The 19,935-nt window shown below is 35.7% G+C and overlaps 1 long non-coding RNA gene across 1 annotated transcript in view; it reads right to left on the minus strand.

The window, feature by feature from the left end:
* LOC108448733 overlaps positions 1–352 on the minus strand; it is a 49,569-nt gene extending 49,217 nt beyond the window's left edge. Inside the window, exon 1 of the long non-coding RNA XR_001864729.1 lies at positions 274–352. This is a non-coding gene — a long non-coding RNA (uncharacterized LOC108448733). The remainder of the gene's footprint in view (positions 1–273) is intronic.
* Positions 353–19,935: the final 19,583 nt, after the last annotated feature.

Consider the following 19,935-nt stretch of genomic DNA (forward strand, 5'->3'; position numbering starts at 1 on the left):
GCCCGGCGGCGGAGGGACGAGGCGGACGCGCCTCCAGACACAGCGGGCACCACAGGAGGAAATCACATTTAAAAATGGTCACGTATTTCCTCTCTTGAATAAGAGTTGATAACACCGTGGTACCGGTTAAGTAATCTCACACCCTAGGAAGATGTGCATTCACTAATAACAAGTTTGAGGTGGATCTTTCAGCATGTAGAACCAATCTTTATGGTAACTCTAACAGTGGAATGTATTTTCAAGAGAAAAAGAATAATTTTATATTGGTCTTACCTAATTCTGGATGTATGTTCTCTCAGGTCCTAATCCTCCAATGTATCTTGATTATTCCATAAATTCTGGTATAAGTAAGATATTACAATGAAAAGAAGAACATGAAATATCAAATAGTAATTAAATATCAAAAATTAATGGACTACAAAGAAAGTTCTTTAACTGTAAGAATGAAGCATTAAGGAAAAACTCTGTTTGGGAAAAAGATTTGAAGAAGTGTGAGGGAGAAAAGCAGAAGGAAGGGAGAGGGAAAAGAGAGAAAAAGGAGAGACACTGAATGAAGTCACAGGTGCAACCTGACAGAAAGAGGTTAAAGGAACACAACTTGCCAGCCATCACCATCTAATTCAGCGTGTGTGTGCTGCACAGCACACTGGGGTTTCAGCCATACCAATGGCTTGTTCCCTTACCCCACACAGCAGCTGCACCCTGGCCACACACACAAACGTAACCTTGCAGAGTAAGAATGAAAAAACCAAGGTTTTATCATCTAAGGAGATGTTAAAAAAAATATATATATATCAGATGCTTATGATTCCAACTTTGTTTTCATATAAAACATGTTGGCCTTCTGGAAAAGATTAAAAGAAAGCCAAGAAAGCTCTACTACAGAGAGGAAAACAATAGTTATGTTTGTAACCCATATTAAATATATGTTATGATGGTTTTGTTATGTCAGACATATTTTAAAAATCATGGAATGGTTTGTATTAGGCATGGACATTTACAGAGAACATGAATTCTTAAAGCAAGAAAGGAAAACTAGGTAAAATTCTTATCTGACTTCACATTAGGGTAGACCCCTAAAACAAGCAGAGAGCATACTTTTTAAAATAACATGAAACTGGATTATTTGTATTCACATTCATAGATTTTCACAGATTTCAAGCTAGGAATTCTGAGATATGGATTACCTGTATGATGTAAATATTCTAAGTGTTTTAAATATTAGCATAAAACCTCAGAACCCATATTATTTCAGTAGATTTAACTCTCTAATCAGAATTTGGATTTGTCTAACTTCACCACAAAACATTCTCGTTCTGAATCAAGAAGTCCTCCTGCATTTATGTATATCTTTACATTCAGAAGAATATTCAAACCATGTAATTTTTTTAAACCTCTATTTTAAGTTGAATATGTTGACTGGGTAATGAGTTTTTGAATCAGTATCCCTAACAGAAGCATTTACACCAAAATATTTGGATGCCAAAGAGGTTGGTATGAATGAACCTTGCTGGATGAAGCTGTTCAAATACACTGCAATCTGTCCCTTTACAACAAAGCTTTATCTGATCATCAGGGTTTCTCAATGAAAAAGAGAACAAGAATTTAAAACAAAACCCCCCTGGTTTTTAGCCATTGTTGTTGGGGAGGTTGCGTTGGGGGTTTTTAAAGGTTGTTTGATCTCCCAGGTCTAATTGCATTTTTATTGTACATACCAATTTAAAAACAGCTATTACACAGAAATAGGCCACGTGTATTTTTTAACTCCACTGACTTTGGGGCAAACTGACAAGACTTCCTAGCTCAGTTTTAACTGATTACATCAGGTGCCAAATTTGACTCTTGGGAGTACCTCCTAGGCTCCTTGCACTGGTTGGCTCAGAGAAGACAGCCCTACGCACCACAAAAAGAACTCAAATGCACAGACAAAGACTAATAAACAGAAAATTTTAATGAAGATTACAAATAGCAAAGAACAACTCTCATTCTTAAGAACTCAGGTTCCAGATTGACCTGATGATGATTTATCCCCTAGAGAAACATCACAGTTCACCTTTCACAATAACTAAACCTACTCTTGAGATCAAACGGACAGCGATGAGTGAAATGATGCTACCAGTCCTTTGAGACATCTCTCTATCAAGCATTTCCCTAAAACCTTTTCAGAGTGAAAGAATCTCATTTTCAAGAAATTAGAAGAAAATTTTTTTTTTTAATTTCCCATTTCTAGTGTTTTGCTTGTGATTGAGCTCCTAATTCTGCTGTGTTATAAAGTCAGGCTGGATTTTCAGAGCCTTTATAGTAGAAAACTTATTTCTCTAAATGTTTTGGCAAAAATAGATATGATCCCCTAGATAAATGCTGTGTACTGCAGACACAAAAGTAAGGCTCAAAACAAGTACAGTGCATGAAACAGCTTGTGTTTATTTAAAGAGTGTATTGGAATGCCAGTGATTCTTTTCAGCTGTCCCATTACTTTTTCCCTTCTCAACTTTTGTTTAATTTTTTCCATGGTCCTAATTAGTCAACGCTCAAATTTGGAAAAACCAGCAAACGTATAGTCCTGTGCAGCAGATGGCAAGATATTCTAAAGACATGCCACTAACAGTAACTTGGACATCTTCTGATGCAAGACAAAAGCAAACACTTGTAGCAGCCAACTGGAATCAATTCTTTACAGTGACAGAGATGGCTTCCTACAGCTTGCAGGAACAGAAAACTGAGTGTGAAATCACTGGCCACCCACATATATAGAGGTGATATAAATTAAGTATCTCAAGCTTGGTCACTGGTTCCAAATTACCAAAACATTTGTCCTTAATTCACATAACCTAAATTTTAAGAATGTAAGGCAATATAAGATGTCAAAAGTCAACTGTACTGGCTAACACCACTTAACTGGTTGCTAAAGTTTGTAGCTCAATTCTATGTGCAATAATTGCCTGTTACACAATCTGAAGCCCATTTGGTTTCCCATACCCCTCAATGTATGTGTTTCCTTTTGATAGATATAAATTCTTTCATGTTAAAAATCACTGGCAGATTTTGTTTTCACTTTTCACATTTTCCACAGTCAAAAATCCTCTATCATGAACTACGCATTTTGTGTTATAGGTACACCACTGCTTACTTATTTTCCTCATTACTACTGTCCATGTTTTAAAGCTGATACTTAAATTATTAAATACACAACTCACATAACTGTTTAATAAATACGAGTAAGAACTTTTAGCAGGATGATCTGATTGGTATTTTTAAGTTTAAGTCTATATAGTCCATTTGATTGATGCAGTCTGTGTATACCACACTTATCACACTCAAATCTGAATATAAGCTTTAGAGTTTTAGTTTCAGGCTCTATGCAACACCATTCAGTTTTAGACATCTGCATTGTCTGGCTAAATCACATTTTAAAGATAGGGGAGTTACAGGCTTTCTCTTCACAACCAATGAAATTCCTTTGGATAATTACATTCAGAGATGGTGTTTAATCTGTATACACTGAACAGCTTTTTGGAAGAGTCTTGATATTTTAACCAGAAAAATAATCTATGGAGACAAAGTGAAGTCTGAAAAACATGAACATACTACTTTGACTATCATTCCCCTATTTGCCTGTGCTAAGTAAACCTGTTAATATATGACTAGTTCTCTCACATATTTACATTTACACTGGCTAATTACTGTAAAGACAAAGCCCAAAGCCTGTAAAGGTTTCACTGAGCAATGGCTGGACAAGACGGAGCAGCTGACTCCTCAGTAAGGCTAATTTCAAAAGTCACACATTTAAAAAAAAAAAAAAAAAAAAAAAAAAAACCCTAGGTAAATGCTATTTAATATACAGATTACACCAGCATTATGTGAAAACAAGTAATTGAAGCTCTCAACTCTGAAAGACTGTACAGTACTGTGGAATAAATGCAATGGGGTCTGTTCACAGCTATACTGGGCTGTCTGCAAGCTAGAACTCATGGATTTCATCCCTGTTCCTCTGAAGTGTTACACAACTAACTTACCTTTTTTCACTCTGTATTATTCACTTGTAAAATTGTTTTGCTGATTTATAGTCCAAAAGATATTGCACATAAGCAAAGTCTTTCACCATAGGAAAGCAAAGAACTAACTATGAACTTTTGCAGGTTAGGGAACATGACATGAACACAAAGTATAACTCATCCAATCTCATCCATGTCACTTAAAAGAGCACAAAACACCCCAGTGACTGGTGATAACAGGCAGGGATGATGACACAATAGTGGGATTTACAAGTAATATCTTGCTAAATTCCCACTTGAGTTTGTTTCCACAATGGTTTGCTTTTTAAAAATAAGGATTTGAGCCTGAAGTTTTCTATGTCAGTTCTTCATTTTGTGAACTGTTTTAAATGAAGGAAAACATAAATACACTTCCAGCCACGTACGGTATCAGGAGAATTAAGTACTAAAATATGGATATTTCACTAAACAGATCACAGAATCACAGAAAGTGCTCAGTTGGAAGGGCCCCACAAGGATCACCAAGTCCAACTCCTGGCCCTGCACAGCACCATCCCCAAGAGTCACACCACGTACCCAAGAGTATTGTCCAAACACTTCTTGAACTCTGTCAGGCTTGGTACTGTTTATTTTTCTCCTTTTCCATTTCATAAATTGTCAAAATGACCACATGGTATTGGATGTTTCCTTGTAAAGGACTCCTAAACCTTTTGCTAGTATAGAATTTAGTATTAACAGTCATGAAAATATGTAAACTTGCCCTAAGTTACATAAAACAGACCACAACAACAGTCAAAAATCAGACTTCTAGGCAAGACTGTATTAAATGCAAAATGGCATATATTGTACTTTCATACAGAAATAATACCCAAGTATGTGCAGCTTCTGATATTTTTAGATTTCCTTTACATGGTAAATTTTAATGCCTATAAAACTTTAATAAGAGACTAAAGAAATTAACTCCAGTTCAGTATAAATATTTGTTCCAGTGTTAAAAGTATCTGCACAAGTTTAACAATTATAAGTTTAAGTAAGTTATAACTTAAAAGTTATTTCAGAAAAACAACACTTTTTTGTTTTCTAGATCAACAAGTGAGACTTATTCAAGATAGCAATCTCATATTTTCATTGTTATTAAAAGGTTGCAAACATACCATTACAAAAACCCCTTTGTACTGGCCAGCACAGTCTCTTAGATCTTTGTGTTCATGTCATGTTCCCTAACCCACAAAAGTTCATAGTTAATTCTTTGCTTTCCTATGGTGAAAGACTTCGCTTATGTGCAATGTCTTTTGGGCTATAAATCAGCAAAACAATTTTACAAGTGAATAATACAGAGTTTATTATTAGTTTAGATGAGTAAATCCTAAAAATAAAGCTTACAGGTTTGGGGACTAATAATTTAATATTCTTCCCACAAAACTTGTTTGTGAAGCCATTCATGAGTTTATAAATAAGTGTCATGAAATGTAGAAACAGAACCTTAAGGAACCCTTTTCTATATTCCAAGAAAGGATGTAATATTCCCTAAAATCCATCCTACTTAGTATCAAACAGCTTTGACTGAAACACCAGGAAGAAACTTTTCATTCAAGCTACAAGCATCCCCAAAACAACAAATGCAGCTAGAAAGTCCATATTTGCTACCATATATTCATACTAATGTAAAAACTTTAACTCATCTAGATTAATCAAATTAAGTCCTTGTATTTATAATAAGCACGTAATAGATTACTGTAATCCTTCAAATGAAATTTATAACTCACTTATGCCACACTGTTTTGTCACTACATCCTCCTTGGCTGCTTATTGAAAACTGTACCAATCCTTTATCAAAATACACAAGCGAATGGAAATAAACAGATTAAGCAGCATGCCACAATTTTATAACATTTAAAGGTATCTAGCTGCTCAGACATGTTACCTAACTCCAAACAGACTGTTTTAAGCCTAAACAGATTCCATTTATTCCTCCTCTCCTAAAGGAAGAAGGGTACCAAACACATTTCTGAAGACTTACAGTATCTTCTCCCCTTGGTACAACTTCTATCAGAGAAAGAAAGACTTAACTTCTGTTTTAGATAGATCACACACCTTTTTTACCTGCATCAGGCATTAAGTTGCTTACACCAACAGCACAACCCTTCTGCCCACATTAAATGGGGGCAGAGCTGGGGGGCGAACTAAACTGGGAAGTCCCAGTTTAGTCTGTGGAAGAGGATCTCCAGACCCTCCCCTACACAACTTAGTATCTTAAAAGAGGAAAATCTATATTCTACAAGCAAAAAGGAGGAGTGAACTCCTGATTAAAATGAGTAAAACTTCTAAAGAGAGCTGGGCAGAACTTTACAATATGTAAATACAAGATGCAAATAAGTTCCTACTTCCAAGCTCTGTAGAAATTGTCTGCAAGAAAATCAACCCTCTGTCATATTCCCTAATGGGTACCTTGACTTTCCTCACTCTTCAGAGCAAGAAATTTGGTTTTCTAGCCAGGAACTCCACATCAGGAACTTTCTGATACTTTCAGACCCCTACACATCAACTACCTCAATCTTTCCATCCATGTTCACAATGGTCTTTCTACCACAAGAGGGACCACAAGAGAGTCAATCCTAAAGTCAAGAGCTTACTGTACTGGCATCCTCCTCTACCTAGCCAAAAAACACACTTGCCACTTCCCGCTCCTTTCCTTAGGAATTTCCAGGATAAAATCTCATTTGCCAGCAACTAATAAGAAGCAGTATTTTAAGAGAGTGACAGACCTTAGAAAAATGACACTTCTGAGTGAATCTTATAATGAACTGTTGTACTAGGATCCCAATCTTTGTCTCTTTAAAATGTATTTCACAATTTAAAGAAATTTCAGTGTAGCCAAAGTGCAAATGAACAGGAAATTTAACAGGAATACTAGAAAGGGACTCAAAGGAAATTACCAGCCAACAAAAACTATCACTAAAGTCTACCTTTTGCATTTCCCAGTTATAAGCAGACATGTTCTTGAGAATGATTGCAGGAGGGCCTAGCAAATAACTTCCATGGTCAGAGTAGTGGTACAAAGGCTATAAACAGAACTAGGAACATATTACAGGTAAAATTGAACAATAGGAGTTGTATTATACCCTATTCTGGCCAAAGATAATGAAATTTCAAGTTTACTAAGCTATTAAAAGTTTAGAAGACATCAATATCCCACAAAGCAGTGCATTACAGAACATTGTAAGTGAGTCTGAATATTAAAACAACCATTCTCTACTCAAGTATTTCAACCTTGTTTTTCATTACAACTAAGTACAGGAGGTAAAACACTGTACCAGCATGGCTAGGTGGGGTTTAATATGCTGTGGGTTAACTGAGGATATATGTTCATGGCATATTTGTACATATAATGTATAAATTCGTATCAGCATGAGTTTGTGTAACAAACCAGCATGAGAACACAATTCTTTCAAACAAAATATAATCTTCTGACCAAGAGTTTTGACCCTACATGAAAAACCATTTTTTGAAGATATATGAAAGAAAAACCATTTTTTGAAGATATATAAAATATTTATTGCGGAAAACAAGCAATATTTGCCTTTATACTATTGAAGGGTGTGGTATAACTGTATTCCAGTCTAATGTATACAGTGATAACTTTAAATTAGTACTGTATAGCCTGGAAAACACTATGCCACTTTTGTGGAAAAAAGTCACAATGTGTAAGTTTGCCCAGTGACAAAAGGGATGACTACTACTCTGACCTAAGCAACTGGTTCTCTTTAAAGTCAAAAACATTCCAAATCTGAGTAATAAATGCTACTTGTATTAAATATTGTTATAGTAAAAGGTCACCAAGCATTCCAGAAAGTTTCAAGAAGACATAATAAATATGAGACTATCACTTAGATTTTTGATACATACCAAAAGTTTAAACTCCACTACAAATTAAATACTTCTTGTTTGTGTTGTTTCTCTACAAAATATTAGGAGATAATATGAGTGAGAAAAGAAGACAAAGGATTAAGAAAATACTGCTTTAACATTTGAAATTATAATAACAAAATCCTATGTGTTGACAGAGCAGTAAGTCATATTCCAAAATGCACTTGTACTGCTTTTGGGGGACTCTTCAGAATGGTGAAAGCTGAACAGTTTGTTTCCTATTTCTTGTCAGAGCCAGACAGTTAAAGCTCAAGATTGTTTTGAGTCAGGGAAATGTTGCTTCAGATCATTAATGGAAAACAAATGGGGAGATTAAGGGAGAAAACAATGGAAAGTAATAAAATGTGTAAAAACTCCTCATTTTTATTATCCTCCAGTGTTGATGTTGAAAAACATACCTTCTTCAGGTGAACCTAGTTGAGAGTATTGCTCAAAAGCTTATTATGTTTTTAAAACATTATTTTGTAAAAATTTTGTGTCAAACTACCAAAAACATACAATACCCTAGGATCTAAGTTCTTAAGAATTATTGCTTGAGAAGACTGGCTAAGCTTCACAATAAGAAAAAATAAAAGGGGCTTTTAATATTTTGAATCATTTATCCCTTCACTCAGAGTTATAAAATGAAAACAACACAGAAGGAAAACCAAAAGGAAAGTAAAGAAAAATAAGGTGAAATTTTTGACAGTAAACAAATACTTGCCTAGAGTAAAGATGAGGTCAAAAACTGGCATCATTGATACCAATTTACCAGGACACCCTGATGTTGTGACAAATATGACTGCTGTTTGTGAGCAGACCTGCAGTCTCTCTAACCTGTTTATTGTAGATCTGCAGAAAACAGCAAGTTCTCTATACATCCAAGTAACACTTTAAAGACTTTATATTTGATCTAGATCATATTGGTGTTGGATCCTTTTTTTTTTTTGCAACAAGCACTACAGTATATATATTGATATTTAGTGATGCCACACTTTCCTCCTTTTTCTTTCTGTAATCTATATAAAAGAAAATATTCTCAATTACTAACGTTTTAAGTTACAGATAATTATATAAACTTACAGTTGTACAAAAATCTAGTGCTAAACTACAAAATGGGTGCTTAAAATCTTCTACTGACATCAACACTGTGCTCATTTATTAACAAGCCTTCTTTAAAAGAAGGTATGAAATTTCACGTTCTTTTATTGGTGACATAAGTGTTTAACTTCTTCCACAAGATTCTTCAGTGATTCATACAGACTAAAACAGTCTTTGACAAACCACTGCCTGCATGAGTACAGAGCAAAAATAGTGGTTGACAGAGAAAGGAAATTAAAACAAGCAAAGCAATGTGAAAGATGTGGATAAATGAAATGAAAGCAGAAATGAGACAACAGTCTTTTTCACTTCCTTCAAAAATATTTCCTGTTGCCAGCATTTGCAATGATCTTCTTATTGGTATTCACTCTAATGGAGGAAAGATCTGTTCATTGCTAAATAATACTTTAAGAACTGAAGTAAAGTGGAAGCCTATTGACATTTTTACCTAAAGGCACAGTGAGTATAACAATGCAGCTTTGAGGGGCTCTTTAATGTCAAATAGAGGAGCATGTCACGTATCTTGTTTCCTGGAATCATTAAGTTAGTAGCATGCTTCCCTCTAACAATAATAGAGCAGCTACTGGAGTCAATTTCAGAACAAAAATACTTAAGGCAGACAGTTTTCCCTTTACTTTTAGCTTAAATTCTAATTTACTTGTTTTATAGACTTGAAAAAACCCACAGTTTAGGTATTTATGTAACTGTGAAATACACTGTGCACTATCAATGCACTAGGTCATTTGGCTTAGACATGCACAATAGTTCCCTTTAATACTGATCCAAGTACATGTTGTTCTGGAAACAGTTCAATAGCAGCATTTTCATCTAGAGCCAGAATGCATTCATTTTCCATTTCCATTGTCTTCTGCACTTTATCTTAAGTGGGGAAATGTATATTAGTTGCAGCATATTTAACTTAATTTTATTTAGTTTTACAGGTGTGCTAATGCATTTGGATACTCTTTAAAGAAACAGCTGTAGGAAATGTAATTACCTTCAGTATTATTTCTCCTGCTAATTTCTAGAACAAAGCCCAGTCAAGACAGAAGTTTCAAGATGGAAGTTTTAATCTTTACTAGCAATCTAAATGGGATCTCAGATCCACAGTCTTTAGTTTTATATCCCAAACAAATGCTATCTATCATAGCTCGCTCTGATCTAAATGACACTGCCTAGACAATCTACTGTTCATCTATTAAGTATGAAATCAACAATTAAAGAGTACTAATCCCAGCAAATCCTTGGCTACCAAATTGTGCTCAATACCGAAATTAAGCACAATCCCATTGCAGTCCTGTATGGAAATACTGAATTGCAGACCGCCTTCCTTGGAAGAAATAAGTCACCATGAAACCTGACACACAGCATTCAAAAAGAACCAATAAGCACAATTAAAACCCCCAGCTTATTCCTAGCAACAGGTATCTATGAGATGCTGTAAAACAGAGCCAGGTAACTCAATCATGCTTCCCTATTTGGTACTGAAATTATTTTCTTACAGATGGAAAAGGAGAGAGCTCTTAAGAAGTGCAACAGTGCCTGGTTTCACAAGAATCTGATTTGTAAACAGGAACACATCATTGTGATTTAGAAAGCCTTGCACTTAAGTTTCTAAAGAATCTAGCTTGATGAAGATTAAAAAAAAAATTAATGTACTAGCAAACCAGTCTGACTCTTCTTCAAATAAACACAATGCTAAACCTTTTTACTGGGACTTGCTACCTGGGAAAGAGCTTTCTCCATCAGGGCCTTTTAAACTAACAACAGTGGAAGGAATCAATATAAAGCCTTTACATGCACAGGTTCAGTTTAACAGCTGTAAGAGGCAAATGTTCATGCTCACTCAAAAAGCAAGAAAACTCCTCTCATGGTGTGGAAATTATGCCCTTTGAGCCCACAAGTTTCAAAATGTAAAACTCACTTCCATAAAACAAACATCTTTATCTGAGAATTGTTTTGTGTGGCTCCAACACAAAAGAGTCCATGTCTGAAGTTTACTATGAAAAACATTTCATTACATCTTATTTGCCCTTTTTAAAATAAATTTCCACAGGAGAGTCTGGCTGGAAAGCACTGCATCACTGAAACATCTACATTGACTGAGAACAGAGTTAGACACAGCAGCTTAATTAAGCAGAAAATCAGTATTCCTACATGTGAAATATCAACTATTTTGAGGTTTTTCGCACAGGAAATTAATATGCTCCCAAATAAGACATTCATAGCTCAACACAAGCCATCCATTCCTTTTCATGAGAGGCAGAACAACACAGTGCCAAGCAGAGATCCTAATTAACTGCTTCTGTACTGATCCACATTTAGAAGCAGTAAAGTTTAATTACTGGAATGGCCTGCACAGGCTGCTTGGCCTACCCACAGTGCTGCACACCTCATCCCAGCATCTGAAGTTTCACTTTCCTTATCTGGTATGATTTTCAAAGCTTCAAAAGCTTCTTTACACCTCCTACCCCCAGAAACTCTTTCTAAGCAAGTTGGTTTTCAGTAAGCATTTTTTTAGGCCATGTTCCTTTAAATCATTAAGAAATATTTTATATATTCTGAACATCTACAGATAGAGAAATCATAAACAAGCCTTTAGAAATTTACCTAAACACTGAGACCTCTGATTATTAAAGCCTTTTATTCATAGTAAAACTACCAGTTATCCATTGGTTAGTTTGGCAAACTTACTGACAACCTTTTGCAACACAATATTTTGACTGCTTTGTACTTTGGATCCTGGGGCTCTAACTATATCCAAAAGACTTTTTGTCATTCTGCTCCACTCCTAAATGGAAATGGACTCAACTGACTAAAGCACCACCTCATCCACAGGACTTACAGAATATATTCAAATAAGTTAAAGTTCTATAAAACCTGATGCATTCCAATAGTTTTATAGCTTTTTAACTAGCTGTATACCTGTTAAATATATGCAGCAGACCAGTTCTTAAATCTTTGATCTGTTTATAGCCCAAATGACACTACTGTTTATTCCAGCCAAACTTCTACTCAAAAGTAACAATAAGCAAAATACAGCTTCATGAATGCTCATAAAATTATAATGTTCCAGCATGTAAAAGAAAATTAAAAGTATGCAGAAATGTCTTTCATTCCTTTTCTGGTAAAAATTATAAAAAGGCTTCATGCACTTTAAATCAGTCTATTTTAATTTATGTTACAAATACAATTCCTCCTATTGCTCGGAGCAAACCTACTTTGGTACAGCAAGAGAGAAGGATTCAAATTTACAAGACAAAGCATCCCTTTCATATAATAAAACAGCTTTCTCCTACGTTTCCAAGACAGGCTATATTTTCTGTGGTTTATTATTAATTCCCCAAAGATATCTGGGGCTCATCAAGCTCCTACAAACCATTGAAATAGGTCCTCCATTCCAAAAGAAACAGGAAAAGCAGTAGGAGACAGTACCAGTGATATTCTGCCCATGATAAAGCTGCTATTTTCATTCCTCCTAGAGCACAACCAGACAGTCTAAAGCTGTCAGGGAGCTGGAGTGAAAACATAACAGTTGATGTGAAAATGAAAAATAAGTGTTGATGTCGCGTGAGCTAAGAATTTGGATCAAAGCTCACCCAAAAGCATCAGCAAAGTTGTCTGTATCTCATCAAGATTCCAATGAGCAAATCCTCAGCTGGAGATCTGCCCCCTACACTTTATCCTGTGTACCAAGCACATTTGGACAAGGATTCTGTCTCTCCCCAAATTGCTGTCTTCCCTACAGTCACAGATGAGAAAAAAGGCAATGAACTAACCCATGCAAACCCAACCAAACTTAGGCCAAGTTCAATGCCTCACTATAGAAAGAAAACAGCACTGGTGCTGTCAGACATCCCAGTCCTACTAATACAAGAGCAAGGAATGCAATGGTTTTGCAGCATGGGAATGCTTAAAGGCAGCTGAACAACTTGGACCTTTTAGTACAAAATAGGACAAGTCAGAAAGGCATTGGCATCTGGTATTAGTACACGAAAATCTATTCTGGGCACACTGATTCCCAAAGAGTCCAGCACCCACCCTAGAGGTCTGCAACCAGTCATGTTTGAGACATGAAAAAATCTACAGCAATTACAAAACAGCAGGGATAGAAAATAATTCCATTTTAAACACAAAGTTTTGCCAGTTCAGTATCCAATTACAGACTGAATCCTCTCACCTTTCCTCATTTCCCTTTGATGCCAGATGCCCTCTAACAGGCATGGTACAAAGTTTCTGTCTTTGAGGCATCAAGAGGACAGTACTTCAGCTTTCCCTTTTTGAGCATACTTTAGGAGTCAGAAGAGTGAGCTATAGATTTTGAACATTTGTGTTTTAAGACAAAACTCTAAAATAAAATTATGAATAGCCTATCAGAAGAGCTATGGGAGATGCTTACAGGAATGTAGTCAAAGCTGTCAATATTACCTTCTGGAGAAAAGCTTTTAACCCATATACAAAGTGATCAAGGGTGGCAATTTTCAGTTATGCTGTGCTTGTAAAAAAAACCTATCTATTCAAGAACAAGAAGTAAATTTAATGCTAGAAAATGTATTCACAAATTGCAACATATTCAAACTCTTTTCAATATTACGGTTCTTAAACAATTGAGAGAAAGCCATGACAAAAAAGTCTTAAAGGTATTTAAATTCTTTTTGGTATTTTAATTCCTTTTTTTTTATATAAAACCAAACATTTGAAGAAGCCAATATGAAGAGCCCTTCATTCAACATATGCCCTCAGCATGAGGATTCTTAGGCAAATCCAAAGGAAGCTTTGCCCAGTTACTTGAGTGAATCCTTTCCCCATGTTGAGCATATTAGGGTGAAGCGAACCAGGCATCATCTCAGGTCACTCTCCAAAGAAAATTTTGCAAACAAAAAATCTGAGGAAGATTCTGAAAGACTCTCAAGTGGAGCACACATAGTACAAGATTTTTTAGGATTCCTGTAACTAGCAAGTTTAATTTTTGTCTTTTAAGTGGTTGTACACGTGGACTGTGACGGATAGCCAAGAAATAAATCCCATGTAGCCAAAATGATTTTAGGTGGTATCGAGTCCTCCATGTCAGTAGAAACTGCTGAACCTTTTCCAAATACAAAACTGTTTCTGTGCATCTCTTACATTCTGATGCCTTATAAAAATGTGCATGACCTCCAGCAGGCTCTTCTTCAGATGCAAAGAATGCATAGTATTTGGTATTGCTAGTGATGCAGATTTACTTGATTGCTTTCTGATTTCAGAGGAGCTCAGAGTCTTAGGACAGATTTTGATGCAATCATTGAATGAAACAGTATGGTACATACAATACTGCAGCAGAAGGACTGTTCCATGTGAAATATGTCCAAGTGAACTGAACAAAGGATCTTCTTGGTCCTCCAAAAAAAAGTATTTTGTTCTGACACTGTTTTTGAGTCATTGTAAAATTAAAATTTCTAAGATACTTGATAAAAACTAAAGATGACCTAAAACCAGTAATATTGAAAATCAGAAATCTTAATCTTAAATACATTCCCATTCTAGAAAGAAAAAAAAAATCGTAATTTTGGACTTTAATTGTGCAAATTGAAGTGCCACTTGTATAAGTCCATGATCAGTCACCTTCTTGGCATTCCATAAAACCCTGTAAGACATCAGCAATTCTGCTTTGGTTCTACCTTTCGGAACCCCAGAGACTCCTTCACCAGTAAGGCACTAAAAACACATTGCCATGTATAAACTAGTTCAAACGCCATGGAAGCACACAGAGGACCAGGATGACACAGAAAGAAAAATGTCTAGGCATTGTAACAGCTAAACATCAGCTTTCAAACACACAGATCTCCTCACTAGAGGAGAAAGATTCACCAGAAAGGGAGCCAGTCTCAGATTATCGCATATCTGTCATAATCCTGAGATAGATACCAAAGTGATGGGAAGACTTAAAATTAATAAAATGAGAAACCATCATTATCTTTGTGCACTGAGTAAGAGGAGAGTTATAAAGAAAAAATTCTGTCTTGACTGGGTAGATGCATTTACACCACAAATGCATGTGGACAGATGTTCAAATACATTCATACATAAAATTGCTTTTGAAGATTGAGAACTACCCACATCATTTACTCTATAAGGACAGTGGATCTCAGCTCTGTATTATTCCATTTTCAAACTGTTTAATAAGAGAATCTGTTGCTAATGAAAAAATGAATGGGTTGCTTCCTGTCAAATCCGTTAGAGAAGATGTTTGAGGAACACTCACAAAGAACGAAAAGTACAGGAACAGAAACTGTCTGTAATATTCATCCCAGTAAGGATCCTATTTCTTCCCATTTCATTTGCATGATGCAAAAAATAGAACTGCAATTATGACAGCATGCAAAATTCAAAAGTGATTGGACTGCTCTTTATTACTGCTCAGTGTGTGACATGCATGTGTCAATAATACCAGCACCATAATTTTAATATGGTATGCTGGGCAAAATGCTTGAAGAGAAGATTTGAACAAGAACCACCAGCATCTGTTTATAAGCAAAAATTTAGCAAATAAAGTAGAGCTGAAGTCAGGAATTTTCATCTCACTTATCTGGTTATGACTAACTGCATTGATGGATGCTTCAGTGCATGTGGTGTACAAGTGGTGAAAGATTAAGGGCAAGACATCAGAGAGACAAGAACAATTGCTGCACATCGAGCAGTCCATCTGCTTTGGCCATACAACACTTACTATCAAGTGACTAAGAGGCCAAATTTTAGCCTGCTTCTGAAACTGGGCCATCTAAAAAACAGTTTCAAATTCTACTCATTAATACACATTGAAGACTTTGGTGAATTCTCTGTGGATACAGTGCTTCACATCAAGCACTGCAAGACAAAAACTGGAATTTGGCTTATGTTTAAACTCAGGCTTCTTAAATATCATTTAAGATGGGGTGTGTTGTTTTATTTTTATATCTGACTTAAGGAATAAAGACTTCAATGACTACAAATTTATTACTGTGGACTGTAATGCTGCGAGTGGTAACCTCCTCTATTTAAAAAAAGTTAATATATAAAACCCACAAAAATATGATTGGCTAAAACACATGTAAGCCACTAAAAATCAAGAACAGCTGAAAAAGGACTTCTCTCTCAAGAAGTTTGCTGTGCAGCTTTTAGAAGTTCCCCCTGTTTAAAGCACACTGAAATACCCAGGTTTAGCTAAAAATAAATTTGCAGATGCACATATAAAATGTTTGGTTAGATGAGGACCCTCACAAGAGCAGCAAGATGTGAATTATCTCCTTTCTATTTTAGCATTACATGGCAGTTGCTAAGGTGGGCATTGTTGCACACACGTCTATGTTTGTGACTCATTCTTGTAGGAATTCGTTACCTGCCTTATAAATTTATATTAAAGGAGAATTAATGTAAAGCCAAGCACTAACAGCTACATTGCTGTGTATATTAAAAAAAATGTGGATGGTTTTATCTTTTGAAAGAGAGTAAGGTAGAAAAACACTGTAGCTCCACAGGACCAAACCAGTACACAATGAGAGTTGCCTTAAGAACTCTGTTCAAGAGTGGTACTGTCACAGAGACAGCTGAATAAACTAAAAGATCTTGGCTTTTAATCACCTAAAGCTAGTTCTCAGCACAATTATTTTCTAAACTTGTTCAAAATTAAAACTGAGAAAACACCACTTGAAATTTCAAATGTTTAACTCAACAGCATAAAATGCAAATGAACAGTTATTAGACTTGGTAAAATAAACTTGTAGTTAAAAATTAAGTCATTAGCTGCAATATTGTCACCAATGAACACTTCAGACTTTTAGCTGTTCACCTGTTATCAATTTATGGCAAAATTGCAACACTAAACATGAAGTTAAGTGAGCACTAGCATAAGAAAATATTTCAGGAATATGTAGCACTTTCATTAAAGACTCTCTCTTTCCACAAAATCCCATTCTATGAGATAAAAAGGGTTCATTCTGAGCATAAACCTAAGGACATTAACTATTCTAGAAAATTACTTAGTATTTTCCAGATCATCAAAAAGCATCTCTCATTTAATTAACCTACAACCAAGCCTTTGGAACACAACTTAAGTTTGCTACGAGAAACATACCAAACATCACATATTTTCCAAACTAGTTTACCACTATTATTTAAAAAAACCCTTGCCATTTCTCAGAAGCAATTTTCCACTCATCATGCAGCACAGTTACAGGTTAAAGGGCTAAACCCTGTCATTATTCAGGCTATAAGCCTATTTTCTGAATAAATCTACTGCTCCTTCGAAGTTTGCAGAACCTTGTCCAGCATTCTTTGAACTCTTTGGCTACAGAAAGCTTTTTCCATTTCTAACATGCATATTGTCAATACTTTTTTTATTTCAAAATAAGAATTCTCAGCCCAACATCCAATAACCATTACATTTGTATTACTTTCTTTGAAGCTGGCACACACAAAATAACTTTTTTCAGAAAAAAAAAACTTGCTAAAACAAGTTTGTGCTCCCAAAGTAATTGCTGTCAATCTCTCTACATTTCCATTATACATGAACAAAATGGAAAGCAACCCAGCTTTTCAAATCAGTTGCCTTCCTTTAAAAAAAAAAAAAAAAAAAAAAAAAAATCAAAGAAAATGTCTTTCTCTAATTTATTGAGTTTCTTCCAATCAAACATCTCTCTCAAAACCAATGGCTCAAATTCCCCACAAATATTTCAAATATGATGTGTCAGAAAACTTGGTTTGGACATCATTTGTACCATGGCATTTGTTCACCGTTCTCAGGTGATAACATTTTACTGGTGACTTCAAGCAAAGCCTCAAGCTGGAAGCTTGCCAGCTGCAGCATTTGTTTCAGAACACAGCATTCACAAGAATGCTCTGTGCTGTGACTGTCATTTGTGTGGTGCTTTGCAGCACTTCCACAGCATCTCCATAGATAGGCAGGGACAGAACCAACTCCAGTATTTCAATGCATGTGTTTTTCCTGCCTCCTGCACAAGAAACAGTACTGCTCTTTCCACCTATCCAGGGCACCCCATCATGTACCTGGAAAGTTCCTAAGAGAAGTCTCTACTGTAAATTCATTATTTGTGTTTTGCACTGAAAGAATCATGCTCGATCTATTAAACTCTATGACACTGAGCTACATAATGCAAGATAAATACACTAAGAACTGATCCCACTGCAGCTGTAACAAAGGGAGCTTGTTTGAGTTTCCTGTCCATTTATGTGTTCTAAGCCAACATAATGTTATTTAGTAGGCACTGGTAGTGTAAAGCTCTGTTCATGTAGCCATGGGAGCCGAATTCCTAAAGCAAACAAGAAGCTTTTGAAAAGAAGTTGTGGCTTTGGAGGCTAGGTGGCTTCTCATGAAATTCATGTGCATTTACACTGCCGGTGTGTAGCAGCCCAGAGAACTGTTTCTGGCTTTCATTGCATGCACTCCCCTGGGCTCTATCCCACCACAGCAAACCTGATGCTTTTACATATTTTGTCTAAGCTTAAAACTCATTTGTTTGTTCACACTACACCTTTGAGACCCCAACTCCTAACCACCTGTCTTGCTGCCAAGAGCAGTTCCTTTGTCTCTTACCATGGGCACAATAGATTTGCCCCCACTAAAGAGAAAGCACAAATTCTCTACAGACAGGGAAGATGGACAGAAGACTTTTTTTCTTCCCTCTAATATCTTAAGTGTTTGATTTTTCTTGCATCTTGCTAGGTTTGTTATGTATTTTATTGGTTTTCAGAGGCATTCCACAGAAAACATGGGAAAAATCAATCTCAGTTGTTAAAAATCTCAAGCATTTTTTAAAATTGGAGCGAGTTAAAGCTATCTGTTTATATAAAGTCCAGAAAGCTCCATTATGATCACATAATGTAGACATGGCCAATTTGTGTTTCTTGAGCCACATGTAACCTTCAGGCAGTTCAAATGAAGCTCTAATGGGGCTAAATCATGCAACAAACACATCTGCCCCGAGCTGCTGAATAATCCAAACCTACAGTTCTGGGGTATCATCCATGGTTATACTACTCATCCCTTTCACCAGACAGAAAAAGAACTGCAAAGCTCCAATATCATCAGATAAAAGCAGGCACATTCAAAGTATTTTCATAATGTTACTTCATAGCACTCCTAACTATCATCACCTGCAATATTTCCCCCTTTAAAGTATTTGTTTCCACTATTTATAATACCACCATAATTCCATCAGGTTACTTGAGGACAGAGACCACTCTCAGTTCTTGTCTCCATCTCAATACACTGCCTGACTACCAAACATGGTATTTTTCACTTCTGAAATTCCCCTTAAAAAAAAGGCAGTTTCTCCTTTACATCACTTCGATTTTTCCCTACTTCCCAAATCTTTTTTGGTGTTGACTTAGCACAAGTACCACCACACAGCAGAAAGACTCACTGTATATTCAGTCATCTATAAACTACCTTTGAATGCTCATTTATCCCTGAACACAGAAGATTTCCTTGTTTAAAGCACTGTGTTAAGCTACACAGATATGAAACACATCAAAATTTATTCATTAAAAAAATATCAAAATATATTTTAGAAAAAAATGGGGTTATATCAACTATGAATTGGGGGGAAGCATTTCTTTGAGACATACATCAATATGGCAATTAAAATATTTTAAGTAATAAAATTAGTTTTATGGGTATTTTATAATTATTCCTGAATAAGTCAGTAAGTATATATGGCTGTAGCTAAGAAACAAACAACTGCCACTGTAACTGATTTGAGTTTCATTTAAAATTTAGTATTGGAATGCTCCATATTATTTACATCTCTTCATGATACCAGATTCTTGCACAGGGAAATATATACATGCTTGGAAAAATTACACTTACACTTTATTTCAGATTAACTTTCTTTCTAAACTGTTGGAATTACAAGAAAGGCTTCCTGCTTTTCCCAGCAGATGTCACTGCACGGCAGCT

Source organism: Corvus brachyrhynchos, unplaced genomic scaffold, assembly GCF_000691975.1.
Source record: "Corvus brachyrhynchos isolate BGI_N302 unplaced genomic scaffold, ASM69197v1 scaffold97, whole genome shotgun sequence".
NCBI classification, from domain to species: Eukaryota; Metazoa; Chordata; class Aves; order Passeriformes; family Corvidae; genus Corvus; species Corvus brachyrhynchos.